The 12152-nt window shown below is 43.5% G+C and overlaps 1 protein-coding gene across 6 annotated transcripts in view; it reads right to left on the minus strand.

The window, feature by feature from the left end:
- The window catches only part of Crtc (CREB-regulated transcription coactivator), a 100640-nt gene that overhangs the window by 41699 nt on the left and 46789 nt on the right, over nt 1-12152 (minus strand). The gene's annotated exons all lie outside the window — the stretch shown is intronic.

The following is a 12152-nucleotide window of genomic DNA, read 5'->3' on the forward strand; positions in this document are numbered from 1 at the left end:
AAGTCCCCTTGACTTTTTTCTGTGGGGTTATTTGAAAGATAGCATTTATTCAAATCCCACAGATTCTGTAGAGAATCTGAGAGAAAGAATCATACTGGAATGTGCAGCAAATTCCATTATGATATGATGAATATATTATGAATTCCATTATTGTTTATGGAAACAATAAAAAAACGTTATAAGAAATGTTTAGAATGTAATGGAGAAGCGTTTGAGCATCTTCTTCAATAAAGACATTTTTTGAAAATATCTCGAGATCTAATAATTTTTTGCCATGGTACCCTAATCATTTTTTACGTAGAATGAACAGAAGAATCGATCTGTGTAAAAAAGAATATGCATTTCTATTTAAAGAAATTATGCAATTGTTAATTGCACATGCACTGCTGCATCTAAAAAAAATTTAAAGGCCTACACATGTAGTGCTCTTCGAACCATTTATCTTTCTCCTTTGGCATTTTTTCGTAAATGCAATAATAACGGAGTTATGACTTGAAACAATTGCGTGGACCACCCTGTAGACTGTAATAGCATTTCTTGATCGAAACGTTTTCTAAGCGTCGCATTCTAAAATCGGACATTTCATATATGCAACAACCTGATAGAAGAATATTTCTGCGCGACGATTTTATACGGCAGCTGTGGTTGCGTGGCAATGTCAAGGGAAGCAAGAAAGCGCCTAATAGTTCCCAGGCAACATATGTGTGTCAAATGTTCGGCGTGTGACGAGACGCAGAAAAACCGCGCAGCGATTTTCGCGCCACCGCAACTGTCGCCGCGCGCGTCCGTTTAATTCGAAATGAACGAATCGAGTTAGTCCGCGAAGGCAAGTTAATAAGCTAGCCGGCCGGTACGAACTGGTATGAACCATGGGTTAAATCGTCTCATTGGTTGCTCGCAATTAGCGCGATTCGACGGTTGCGGGTTACGGTCTGCTAGGGTTACGCTGCAATCGACGCAATTGGGCGCCTTTCGTATCAAGAGATCTACTGTTCTTCGGATAAAACTAGGTTCTAGCAATTCGCCTGCAAACTTCCCGTTTTAATATTCGCTCGAATATACATTCTTCAACGCAATCTCGGAAATCCAAGGGTTAGACGCTTCGGAGCAAAGAATGGTCTGGTTTCGGAGGGCTGCAGTGTATATGCGACTTTGCAACAGGGACCATTTTTTACCATTCAAAGACTTCCTCGGCACTCTAAAGAAATTGTGCTGCGATCTTGAACACGTTCAACGCCGCGGAGGTTGTCGGTAACCGGCGTTATGTAATTATTCAAATTGTCATTGAAATTAATACCACTGAATATCAATATTTTACGGCGAAAATTAACTAATGCAATTAACTCTGCAGTCGTAGCTATTTTAACTGGAACATTCAACATTTCCTTCGACCTAGAATAATTCCATTTTATAGCTTCCGCACTCCAAATTCACCCTTTAGCAAATTAATTTCAAAATTCATTAACCAGAAAATGGCTACAATGAATATACATATCTACACACATGGATTGGAAATTACTTTTAAATAAGTATTTGATAAACATCTTTGCAATAAATGAAGATTAGAATTTCTTAACATTTATTTGACATTTGTTTTGATTTTATCTAGAAAAATTTAAAAATACTTTACTTGGAAAAGGGTGTATTTGACTTGTAAAAAGCTGAATTTGGAGTACAAAACCCGTATACATATCATTTTTCCCATTTTATGTTTAGCTATTGATTAGATGCCAACATATTCGATAATCTAAACAATATTTTGAATAGTATCAATCAAATAGTTGAAACGTGTGTGAAGTGCATTAAATCCTCGGGGCAATCAATGCGTTAAGCCGTTCTAATTCGTCGAGGGAAGCACGAGTAGCTGAACGGATAGAGAATTTTCGGGATTTTCTTAAAAGCGCACCCGAGTTGCAGATCGCATCTCGAGAACGGGATTGTTGTTGCGGTATCGTGATCTCTTGGTACGCGAGATCCCGTACAATCGAATCCGCGACGCCGCGAATAGCTCGCGTTTAATTTTAGACCGCGGTGGACGGAAATAGAGTCGGCTCTGGTTCGTCGTACAGTCATTTTTTCGAAGAGAGGAACGTTGAGCGACGAGGACGAAGAACCCGCCACCGAGATTTCCCGTGGGAGACGAAACACCCGAAACATCGAAGAAATTTCGTGACTGCTCGGTCGCTCGCTCGCTCGCTTGCTTGCTTGCTCGTTGCTCGCCATGTGTCGTTTAAGCGCGATTCACACGGCTATTACCTAATATCTGTTGAATTATACGGTAAACAGGCAGCGTCTCTCCCACGGTTCGGTTCACGGACGACACCTCACGGATTACTGCGCGGGAAATTGCGCCGGTTTGCGCGTGATATCTATCCCGATACATCAATACAACAAATCAATCGCCACAGACTTTCTGCATCTTCCTTTGATTGTTTTGATCCTTTGATGAAACATCGCGAAGCTTCGTCGAAATGGAAATTTATGCGGACTGCGGACTTTATGCATTCATGGTAATAATATAAGATAATAGACAGGTTAAAAGAACTTAACAGTGCCGATACAATATCACCGGCTTGTTAAAATTATCAGATGAATAAACAAACTTGTACTTTGTTGCAGCGTCTTGCAATTAATTATTACAATTCTATGAACGCAACGCAACCTCCCACGAAATACGAATAAAAATAATTTCATGGGAAAGTTCGCAGCTCTTCAAATAGAACACGTGACGACGTGCACAAATTTAATTCGATATCGTCGAGTGTGTTGAACGAAATGATGTGAAATTATTTATACGATGACAGGTTTATAAACAATGTTAGATACATCGAAACTACGTCGCAATAAATTCCCCGGATCGAGCGGAAGAGGAATGAACTTCCAGCTGTAGTCGACTATGAGACTAAAACTGCAGGAGGACTGAACTTGGACGGTGTTATTTAGGTGACGGCCCATTTTCTCGATATGATTATGGACATAATTCTCGGCGTTGAACAATGTTGTTTCTTGCGGCGCGGCGTGGGTGTCGTCGGGATTCCCGTTCGCGCCGACGATAATCTGCAAATTGTTTAGCGTTTGGCGACGATTGGACCCGGTCCAACCGGGTAATTTACGATACGTGTGCTCGCTGGGATCGTTACAACCCGAGGGAAATGTTACACTCGGCTAGAGATCCCGCTTTCGCGAACAACGCCGCTTATTCTTTAACAGTCCCCACCGACTCGACGGACTTTTGTGTCGTTATCTCTCTTTCTCTCTCTCTTCCTTTCGAACTGGCTATCGGTCTCTGTCTCGCGGTCCTGTTAATAATAGACGATCTTCGCGGCGGGTAAACAGCTTGGTAAATTAGCCTGAACGGTTAACGGATTTCTACGTTGACCTGCATTGTTCTGTCGAACGGCCGATATCGTGTAACGACGAAAGGAAATTACGTGTGCCCTTCCTCTCGATCTTCTTCTCCACGCGACAATTAACACATTGCTTACAGGAAGCCTGTCACTATGATCCTGAATATCTTCTGACAAATCTGTGGATGTAAGGAAAAACGCCGCATGTTGCATACTTTCACTTTCAAGATATTGTCGTTAATAGTGTCGATTACTAATTCTTTGACATAGGACATTGGTTAAATTGCATTATTTTCCGAGTCTTTTGAATTTATTCTCACGAATTTTTTTCTGGTAAACACGTAAACTCTATACTCCAAAGCTCAATTACCACAGAAATAATCCCAGAAGAAACGATCGTATTACGTTCTCTAGCTCGTTGGTTCACCACCTTTCTTCAGAATCGCCCGTGGCTCATTTGTCTACAAATTTTCAGTTGTACATCGTAAAAAACCTCGAATCTACTAAATAGCCGCCGGTAATGTAACGCGTTAACACATTTTGGCGACCGCCAGGCTGTAAACACCTCGTTCCAGGCTTTCGCGGTGTAATAAAACGATCAGGAAGACATCTTTCCGTCTCTAGGTACTAACATTTTTATAGGGGATACGAAGGAACATTTTCGCTATCATCATTTGTCTCGTTAATGGCCGGTGTTTAGAGTTACGATATTTTATTAACGCGGGAACGGCAGACATTTTCACGAGCACGCGATTCACTATCCTTTGTACCAGTCACAGCTACGTTTATGAATAATTTATCTTCTTCTCCGAGGGTTTAATCATTTTCCAAAGAAAACGGAAATCTTTCTCGTCTTTATTTTACTATGCGTCTCAATGCAACATCATTGTTGCGATAAACGCATCAAATGCGCAGTCTGTATAATGATACGCCACAAACTGTGAACAATCACAATTAATTCGCAACAACTTGCACTGTGGGAAGGTACTTGAAAACTCGCTAAGGAGGGGACAACTTCGACTTAGACTCGCTGAATTGTATTTCTCTAGAGAATCAAAGACTTTCCTATCGCGGTGCGTTATGTTTGGACGCCGGTGCGTCAAAAAAAGGCGCCGGCGAGGTTATTCTTGCATCGTCACTGCCCGAGTTGCGGATACACATTTTGCATATTACTGTATGCAAATAGCGGTAGCATTATACCGATCCAACGCGGCATGGCGTGGTGCGGCGAGACGGCCCCAGACGGTAACCTCTTCAAACCTGTGCCGGGGAACGCGAGCTCTCTGAAAATAAGCCCCGATAAAAGCTCGGAAGTGCTCGTCGCGTTCCGATCCCGAAGTTATGGCCGTGTTTTCTCGTTCTTCTCGAATCCGCGGTAGCCTTTCGTTAGTCCTCGAACCAACCAAACAATCATTCCCCACGGAAAAACAACTCTGACAATTTCGGAACTTGCTTTGGCAGAGCATCTTTCAATTCATTCCCGAAACCTGTTTAATCACCTGTTTGATACGTAGTTCGTATATATACGTAGTGAGACTTCTTGGGAAATTATAGACAGATTGATTTGCATCTAGAATCTAGGACATTGTACAGTTGAGTCAGGTGAGGAAGAACGTTATTGAAAACGTGTTGGAAAATTATGAAAGATTTCTAGCAGCCTCAAGAACGCAACAGACATTTCAGTTCGGATTTAATTAATTTGATTGCGATTAGAGGAATATTTGGAGACGTGTTTTCCGCGGTAGCCTTTCGTGGCGGAGAAACAACTCTGACCATTTCGGAACTTGGATTTTAATCAGTTAGATTGCCAGAGCATCTTTCAATTTATTTTTGAAACCTGTTTAATCATCTCTTTGATCGGTAGTTCAATATTGTCGCAAATTTCCGTGAGACTTCTTGGAGAATTATAGATAGAATCTAGGGCATAGAACAGTCGAGTCAGGTGAGGTAGAACGTTATTGGAAACGTGTTGGAAAATTGTGAAAGATTCACTTGAAGAACGCAGCAGGCAGTTCAGTTCTAATTTAATTAATTGGATTGCAATCGGAGGAATATTTGCAGGTACCGACTGGGCAGTGAATGAAGTATGAATTTTTCAAAGAGTCGTGTTTTCCGCGGGGAACAATGGCGATCGAGGACGCGCCGGGAAACAATGGCCCAGATTGGATCGACGCTCTCGAAAGTAGCAATAGTTGAAAGCCGTGTGCAAAGAGCGTCTTCGCGGATACGACTAGCGTCGCGACGCACGGAACGTTTGACGACGGTATTGTCGGAGAACGGATTTGTCGCGTCCCTTGATAATTTACCTCGTACTCTTGCCTGCGGTCGTATGTAATGCGCGTCGTAACATAATAGGAGAGCGCTGAGGGTTCCTACGCGGCCGCACTCGTGTCCCTTTTCCTAATTGGGACCTAAATGCATCGGCGTATTACCGATAATTGAGTTACGCCTATAATTACTGTTGAACTTGCCTGGCCCGACCAGGGGAGGAGGCGACCAACCATTGCATACCGTCTGCCTACCTGTCGTCGAATGCATCATCAGCCACACGACAATCGCAAACTCGATTTCACTGTCTGTTTGCGAATAAACACCTCGCCATTTTCTTTCGTTCGAGCCGACAAGATGCGAGCGATATTTCTCGTGTTCCTCATCCTGTCAAAACGAAACTCTGCGCGGATAATACAAAAATGTTATAAAAAGTAATCCCAGTGGTGAGCTTCAATTTTCCGATTTTGATTGCAAGTCAATATGTTATGAATGAAAACTGTGGTTAACCACAACCGCGTTGATGCAGTGCCTAAAATGTTGCATAAATCTAAGGTCCGAAGTTTGCGCAACAAGAGAATGGACAGAAAATAGAAACGAGATTGTAAATTATCGTCTGTCGGGTACCGAATGGAAAGGCCCGACGATTGGTAAAGAACTTGGTTGGCAGCGTGATCTGGTTTAGGTGTTGCCACCTGCGAGAAACAGGAACGCTATCCGACGAGGAATGAATCTAATTAACGAACACGTTCTGGATACTTCGACAGTAGAACGACCAGCTTACGCATTATCGGCGGCGAGAGCAAACGCGGCATGATAGGTAAACAAGGAATGATTCGTGTCGCGGTGCCGCGTGACGTTCACGCCGGGAATTAAACGAGGGAATTAGTAAAAAAACGAGCACGCCTCTGAATGGGAAACAGTTTCTGTTTCATCGCGACTAGTCGGCCCTCGGTGTCACTAATTTTATGACAGCCGTTTTTCAGGAAATCAATGGTGTCATCATTGTACAGGCTGTATAAAATGGTCGTCCATCGTAGGGGTGAATCTCTGGATCGGTGGACATTTGTAAGAGAAACTTGCCGAAAAATTGTTTATAACAAAGAAAATGGCTGCTCTTTACTTTACCGGACTCAAAATTTGAGGACTTCAGCGCGGATGCAGATCGAAGTTTCGAATCTCTAGGATCAATAGTTGAGGAGCTATGGTCGCTTAAAGTTGAGCATTTTTAACAGGTAAGGCCGCCGCCATATTGGTTTGCAGTGACAGTCGCACGCCGCTTACCGAGTTGGTTTTAGGTAAGCGGCTCGCGGACGTCACTACAAACCAATCTGCCGGCGCCCTTACCTGTCAAAAATGCTCAACTTTAAGCGACCATAGCTCCTCAACTATTGATCCTAGAGATTCGAATCTTCGATCTGCTTCCGCGCCGGGTACAAATCTACTGGATTACATACCAAATACATCATAATTCGTAGAAGAAAGGTACTAATTTTCAGTCCGGTAAAGTAAAGTTTACCCAAGAAAATTGTCGTTAAAGTTTAACAAAAACTTGAACATCTTACATCTCAATAACTATTTGCTTGCTACATATGGCTCCTTTCAAACTTTTTCTCTTCTGCTATGAGTTGTAGGTGTGGATGCAAAAAAAAACTTTAACAATAATTTTGTGGCACGTTTCTCTTACAAATGTCCACCTCTAGAACAGATGACCGTTACTATTTATACACCCTGCACATAGTTCGAGTGGTAAGAAAAATATTGCTTGCGAGTCGCAACATCGAAAATTTTGGGAAATACCGTTGCAGGGAAAGAGCCGAGATTCGACAGGGAAGAACCAACTATGTCGCGAGCAGCGTTCCAGTACACGGACTCGAAAGTAGGTTGCGACTCCGACGCACTCGAATGGGAAGTACCGAAGTTGTCTCTGTCGAATCTTAACGTAGTTTCGAAGGATGGCGACACAAAAGCCCTTGTTATTATTTGGGAAATATTTGGTCCGTGGAAAAGTTTCGTCGTTCGAGTTTACCTGTACACTTAAAAGCTTGTCGCTACGGACTTTCGCGAGTGGTTCGGGTGCGCAGTGCCGTCCAAAACACTGGGTCGGGGTGCATCTCTGTTCCGAGTAGAATTAAACAACTTGTACCATTCTACACTAAATTCCAATCGAACTCGCAACATCGTTGAACTTTTCCAATCTTTTCAATGAGTCTTTATTCAGAAGCGCCCAGTAATATTGTACCGTAGAAAATCTTTTACAGCAGATGAAAATTTAGTGAAGTCGAACTCGGGTTGGTGACATATTCTTCGGAAATTCGGCTGCTCCGAATCTTCATAAAATTCCGTGTTCCAATGGTTGCGGAGGATTTCTACGAATGGTGACGGATGGCACGGTGCTGTCACAAGAAAAGTATGTTAACTCCGACTGGCTACATCCCTCGGAGGCGCCGAACTTCGGTATAATCCGCGTCGCTCCCTTTATAGCTGGCTATTCCCGCGAATGATAACGATTGTTTAAAGATAATATACTGCCCGACGTAAGCTCCATGACCGTCCTTCGGCGACTCCAGCGTTTCGACATTGAGCTGCGCGCATATAAAACGAGCTGACACAAAAAACGAGCGTCGGTAGTCGTGTCACTCGATGCAACGACGAACATCTGGCAAGGACTCACCGAGGAAAATACTGTTCCCTCTAAAAAACATTCCTGGAGGACCGGTTTCCAACCGCGTCGGAACGATTAAGATTTTCATAATTTGCGGACGACGGGAAACTCTCCTCGAGCAATTCTTCTGCGATATCATTGGACCGTGGATAGTTACGGAAAGTAAACATTTTCCAGTGGCGAAAGCCTGTAGATTAATATTTAATCATTTTTTAAAGGTAAAACATTTTGTTAAATTCGTCGAATATATTTACAGATTTATATTTGTAGTAGTTTATAATCTATGGCTGTTGCCAAGACATTCAAGACGAGGCACGTTAAAAAACAGAAGACAGTACCTCGTTGATTGTAAACCGAGCAACACGCACATTTAATAAACAACTATCATGAAAAGCCCTACAGATTTCACGTCCTAGGTTTTGTCGTGATTGCATAAAGTCCGCAGTGTAGCTTTGCATACAGTACTATACGGCACACGCGGGACGAGTAGAAACGTTCTACCTTTGTCTGACCATTGCACGTCCGCATCTACTGCAATCGATACGCCGTAACCTCAGCGAAACGATTTTCATTCGAGGCTGGTTACATGTGGTTTTATTTATATCGGTTCGAGTGGATTTCAAAGAAACAAACAAGATAATTAAGCACGGATTGTGTAACACATTTTCCTCGGCCACTCGGACAGAAAATTGTTCGAGTAGAATTGAAGAGTCGTGCTCTGTTTGCTCCGCGAGAATGGAAAAGAAACGAGCGAAATTCATTTCCATTAGTCACTTAAGAAAGTGAGAGAACGAGAAACGCAGCGACGTTCTTTTAAACCTGTTCAGAGTCTCGACTTTCCTCGGCGAGTGTTGTAATAATTGAATTACTGTCGACGAAGGTACAGGAGAGAAATAGCACCGAGGAAAGTCAGAATATTTTCAGAGTGAAGAAATGGGTAACTTGTGTTTGGATCAGCTTGTAGCTTCGTGACTCGGAGTTCTACATTCCACGGATCGATCCCGGAGAACGCGTCTCAAAGAGAGGGTTCCCTGAATCGAGCCGAGGCAAAAGACAAAGGAACGTCGTATCCAAATTGCCGGCACGTGGCGCGTTCGCGTCTGCGATTTTTAGCGCGCGCCACAGCCGGTCATTTGAATACAATCACGCGCCGAGGCACGTGAGCTTCCGCTCCGTTCGGGAAAGGTTTTTCCGTTTCCGTCCGAACCGAGGATCCTCCCGATTTAGAGACCCGGGCCTGCTTCTGCGAACCGCCGACGAGGTTCGTGTGCAAGCTTCAGGCTCTACTGTGATTTTCTAAGATGTCAATCTATCTTTCATTTTGTACAATCGATCCTAAAGGAACGTCCTTCACCGAACACTGAGAAAATGTGACCAACGAGGACCGTGTGCCAGTATCGAGGGTATACTGTGCTTTTCTAGGATGTCACTATATCCTTCATTTTGTACAATCGAACCTAAAGGAACATCCTTTGTGGAATACTGAAAGAGTGTGACCAACGAGAACCGTGTGCCAGGATTGAGGTTCTACTGTGATTTTCTAGGATGTCAATCTATCTTTCATTTTGTAAATCTAACTTAAAGCAACGTCCCTCAGGAAACACTGAAAGAGTACGCATCAAGGACGACTTTGTGCCAGTATCAAAGTTCTACTGTGATTTTCTAAGATGTCAATCGATCTTTCATTTTGTGGAATGGGACCTAAAGGAACGTCCTTCAGGAAACACTGAAAGAGTACGCATCAAGGAGGACTTTGTGCCAGTATCAAAGTTCTACTGTGATTTTCTAAGATGTCAATCTATCTTTTATTTTGTATAATCGATCCTAAAGGAACGTCCTTCACCGAACACTGAGAAAATGTGACCAACGAGGACCGTGTGCCAATATCGAGGGTATACTGTGCTTTTCTAGGATGTCACTCTATCCTTCATTTTGTACAATCGAACCTAAAGGAACATCCTTTGTGGAATACTGAAAGAGTGTGACCAACGAGAACCGTGTGCCAGGATTGAGGTTCTACTGTGATTTTCTAGGATGTCAATCTATCTTTCATTTTGTAAATCTAACTTAAAGCAACGTCCTTCAGGAAACACTGAAAGAGTACGCATCAAGGACGACTTTGTGCCAGTATCAAAGTTCTACTGTGCTTTTCTAGGATCTCAATCGATCTTTCATTTTGTGGAATGGAACCTAAAGGAACGTCCTCCGCCGAACATTGAAAAAATGTGACCAACGAGGACCGTGGGGCAGTATCGAGGCTCTACTGTGATTTTCTAGGATCTCAATCGATCTTTCATTTTGTACAATCAAACCTAAAGCAACGTGCTTCGGGGAGTACTGAAAGAGTGTGACCAACGAGGACTGTGTGTCAGGATTGAGGTTCTACAATGCTTTTCTAACACCTCAATGGATCCTTCATGTTCGCATAATCGTTCCTAAGAGAACACCTCCCACGACACACTGAATCAACACAACCTACGATGTTGATGCGCAAGTATGGAAGATGCAGCGTGCTTTTTGATGCGCGGATCGTCTCGGGACGTCCCGTCGCACCGGGAGCGAAGAGAACCGGGTTCGTTAGCTTGGTAATTAAAAGTTCTCGGTGATTAGGGGGAATCACGAATTTCTGCCAGTGGCGTAGACAGCTGCAGGAAATATTCCAGCCGCGTCGGGACTTCTGCAACGGTACACGCACACGCACGGGCACACGCACACTCGGATTCCTAGTCAGACTGAAATTGCTGGTACGTGTAGCGATTCTGAAAACGACTGTTTCCTGCCTACCCCTCCTCCTCCTCCTCTCACTTCCCTTAATTACCCACCGGCTGTAATATGTTAATTACAAGCAACGATCGCCATTACGTGGGCGTCCTTCGGATCGAGTTCCGCCGTGCCAGGACGAGAGGATACTCTTTCCGCGGAGGATTCTTTTTCTTGGCAGATTAGCCGAGAATCTTTACGCGAGATACAGAAGCGAGCGGGTGCAGAGAACCGGGTCGTTCTAGATCCTGCGAACCGAGGGAACTCGCTCTTAATTAAAGCAACGCGGCTGAAAAAAAGTAGTCTCTAAATATGAACGCCGCGCGGGCTCGAATGTTTGATCATTTGTTCGGCGAACAATCAATTTCCCTTTTTCTCCTCGGGAAGTGTACGACGAGCTTCTAATTAGGTTCGCCGGAAAGTCCAGTTTCCAAAAACGTCCGACAATAATCATCGTTTTACTAAACCGGAACGCTAACATTTTTATCGTTGTTCCACCGCAAGGAATCTCCCCAGAGAATATTTCATTACTAGACTGCGGATCTTTATGCAAAATAAAAATGTTTCGCATTGATCGTGGAAAGCAAGAGTAACATAAAAATTGATTTCATCCCTTGACGACTTTGTTACATTCAAAGCAACATTCTTGAATATTTTAAATCTCTCACCGTTTTACATTTCACCCAACCAATTTCTTGCACTAAAAATAAAAATTAGCACGATTAAGATCACTTAACAGTAACGTCGATGCCAGGTAAAAATATCTCCGAGTTGTTCGCGCATTTTTCAACGAAACCGCGTTCACGATAACCAGCGACGGCCGAGCATCGAACCTGCAAACGCGCCTTAATTAACGCCTAAGCTAATTGAAGGTGAGCGGAGCCACGAGACGGATTATACGCGTGGCATCCACGAACCTGACATTGAGAAAGTTATCAATGAAATGGTTGCGACAAGTCCGAGGGACATTCGTCTCGGCCAGAAGTAGAATTTATCGCGAATCTGTCGAGCGGATGAGTACCGAGCTGATTTACAGGTTCCCAAACGCTCGAAGCCAGCCGACGATTAATTCGATGAGCATTTTTGTTCGTTCACTGGTTTAATAAAGGCAC

Source organism: Lasioglossum baleicum, chromosome 3, assembly GCF_051020765.1.
Source record: "Lasioglossum baleicum chromosome 3, iyLasBale1, whole genome shotgun sequence".
Classification (NCBI taxonomy): Eukaryota; Metazoa; Arthropoda; class Insecta; order Hymenoptera; family Halictidae; genus Lasioglossum; species Lasioglossum baleicum.